The following is a 3,615-nucleotide window of genomic DNA, read 5'->3' as shown; positions in this document are numbered from 1 at the left end:
ACCAAGCACCGCCTGCAATCAAGGAGTCCAAGAGTTAGATACCCGTTCGAAGCAACATAGAAGTTATAGTTATTACCTAGGATGAATAGATAACGTATGGAGTCACTATAATGCCCTGTTTCGTTGATGATTCCGGGATGTAATCATCCTAAGGGGGAGATAATTGTAACGCTCGTAGATCCGAGCTAGTCAATTTAGAGATAATAGGTGTCGAAAATGACTTTTTGACAAAATATTATTTAGAATAAATAATTTGAACCAAGTTGTAGTGTATGTCACAAGGTTTCCGTACATATAAAGAACGCCGAAATCCGAGTTATAACGAAGAAGTTATGACCCGTCGAAGTTTCGCAACGGAACCGGCATGGCACCGGGAAGCGTAAAAAGTGAATTTATGATACAGCGAGATTTAGCCTTAGTGATCTAAACGAAAGTCGTAGAATATGTTAAATCGAGAAAATCCATAAAAAGAACGCCCAAATCTAACTTCGTATGAAGAAGTTATGATTTTTCTAAGATTCGGCTTAGCAGTGTACAACCTGAAACTCGAATTTTAGTTCGAGCGGTTTTTGGATTATGCGACCTAAATGAGAGTTGAATATCTCATTAATAGGAACTCAACGGTAAAAAGACAGACGAAAACGGAGTCCGTATGAAGGAGTTACGAATTCTTCGCGGTTATTTAACAGTCTAAACGCCTCGTACTGTTAAATTTAAGATTGGTCGAGAATTAGCCGACGGAGTCAAAATGAAAGTTGTAGATAATATTTTTACCTACGCATGGATATAAAGAACGTCAAAAACGCAGGTCGTATGTGAATGTTACGGATTTTATAATTCGGAAGTGTGCTGTGCGAAATGGGTGATGTGGCACAATCTTGGCCATTGCTTTCTCCCCAAGTCTTGCCACTAGATGGTGACATGAGTCACCAAGTTCAGCCATTTTCACCCTATAAATAGAACATCTCCCACCCTCATTTTCTTCACACCTTTCTCATTCTTTCTTCTCTTTACTCTCTCTCTCTCTCTCTCTCTCTAGAACCTCTCTCTAGCCCCGAAACCCCCCGATAAGCCTAGGGAACCTCCCTAGCCCAAGGCGGAAGCCCCTGAGTGCTCGATGACTCTGAGAAGAAGAGCTTTTCCGCATGGGAATGCTGCTCCAAGCAAAGCGTGGTTTTCTATAAAAAAAATCTGTTGTAAGTAAGCTACGCCTACGCTATTTTTAATATAGTTTTTATTTAATTATATTAACTTTATTAAGAACATATAATAAGAAATTAGGCTATTATTATGGGTTATATAAGTATTATTTAACGGTTATATAATAGTATTAATAGCTAGACTATTAATTAGTCTCGGTGAGTAATAGACTAAACTTTAGTGGTAATAATACTAGGTTTCATCGAAGGAAATTATTTTTTTCAATAAGTGAAGCGCTGTCTGAGTTCGGAATCACCACCTTTTCAAGTGAGTGCATAGTTACTTTCATCTTACACATAGATATGAAGTATTTTATATAAATTACGTGTTATGTGTGCATATTATCTGAATACTTGTTGTCTATGCTGGATGAACAATTTTATACATGTTTTAAATGATTTAGACTTTATATGTATTTTATATCTATGATAATGTTGGGGTAAGACATGGGTAGATGTAATAGATGGAGTATGAGTTGGATGATGAGTTGAGAGGTGAAATAGACTGTGAGGTGAGGATGAGAGGTGGACGATGCGAGAAGCCTTTTTCCCAAATGATGGCTCCATCATTCAGCAGAGTATGGATGACAAGCACGGACTATTCTAGATAGTCCAGTGGAACACTAGCAGGCTCGCAACCTGTAGGTGTTGTGAACAACGTGTTCACCCAGTGTACTCTAAACCCTGTTGATCATGCAGACTTGATGCCTAAACCTTGGTGATCATGCTGACTTGATGCCTAAACCCTGGCGACTATGCAGACTTAGTGCCCGTTATGTAAACCGTGGCAATGATGGACTTTGTGCTGATTCCTTAGGATAATCCTTAGGAATGAATGAACGAGAAATAGCTGATTCTTAGGGTAGATGCTTAAGAGTAAAAAAGATAATGGGGATGGGTAATTGGGTTTAATTACTTGATTGTTTAAACATAATAATCATATTATTGTGGGTTGAAAACCTTATGTACACACCAGGTTTCCCAACCTGACCCACTCAGTTTATTTATATCACAGGTGTTGATATGAAGTCACATTACACTGAGAGATTAAAGAGATGTACATCACTAGTGTAAATAAATTTAAGTTCTGTTTATGCTTATGTTCCTGTATTGACGATGACATCCCAAACGTTTTAAAATGAATAAAATACGTTTCTTCGAAAATGTTTTAATAACGTATTTATCGTGTTTTTCTGGTAACGAATTTCGCAACATTTTTATTAAAAGAAGAACTCTGATTTTTATAGAGCATAAACAAAATCGATCTTTTCTGGCCGTGAAAATGGGGATGTCACAGGACCCTTGATGGCTCTTCTTCAAGTGGAACCAAGAAAGGTTTCATCACTCCTTCTTCTGACCCAAAAGAGGCTGAATGCTTCTATTGCCATGAAAAGGCACATTGGAAGCGGAACTGCCCAAAGTACCAGCAAGATGTGAAGGATGGGAAAGTTAAACCCAACCATGCAGGTATTTACACTATCATTTCTAATAACTCACCCAATTCTAACTCTTGGGTCCTTGATACCGGTTGTGGTATTCACATTTGTTGTGACTTGCAGGGACTAAGAAGAAGTGAGAATGTGGAGCAAGGAAGGATAAACTTAATCATGGGGAATAGGAAAGTTACACCTATCACCAAGATTAGAGTTTATACTTTGTCGCTAAGTAGTGGGTTAAATTTAGATTTGAATAAATGTTGTTATTCGTCATAAATGGCAAGAAATATTATTTCCTTTCATGCATTGTATAAACAAGGGTTTACCTTTTCGTTTAATAATGAAGTTGGTTCTATTGATGCTTTCTTTAATAATGTTCTTTATTTTAAATCATTACCTTGTGATGGCGTGTATGAAACAGTATATGTGGTTGATTACTTAGGAAATAATGTATTATGTATTGATTCTATTAATAATAATAACTTGGATAAAGCATCACTATGGCATTATCGTCTTGGACATATAAGCAAGAAACGCATAGGACAACTCCAAAAGGATGGAGTCTTGGAGTCGTTTGACCTAAAGTCAGATGATAGTTGCGAATTATGCTTACTTGGGAAAATGACAAAGTCACCCTTCACAGGTTCGTGTGAGAGGGGTGAAGTTTTGTTGGACCTTGTACACATGGATGTGTGTGGACCATTCAAACATGCCACAAGGGATACTAATCATTATTATTTGACTTTTACTTATGATTATAGTAGATATGGATATGTCAACTTAATCAAGCATAAGTCAGAGACTTTCGAAAGGTTTAAGGAATTTAAACAGGAAGTCGAGAATCAATTGGGCAGGAACATTAAGATGCTTCGATGCGATCGAGGTGGTGAGTATCTTAGTTCAGAGTTCCTTGACTATCTTAGCGATTGTGGGATTGTCTCACAATGGACACCTCCCAGGACACCACAGTTGAATGGTGT

This window comes from Lactuca saligna, chromosome 1, assembly GCF_052625555.1.
Source record: "Lactuca saligna cultivar CGN05327 chromosome 1, ASM5262555v1, whole genome shotgun sequence".
NCBI classification, from domain to species: Eukaryota; Viridiplantae; Streptophyta; class Magnoliopsida; order Asterales; family Asteraceae; genus Lactuca; species Lactuca saligna.
The sequence above is the reverse complement of the archived record's forward strand: the minus strand, read 5'-3'. Positions refer to the sequence as shown.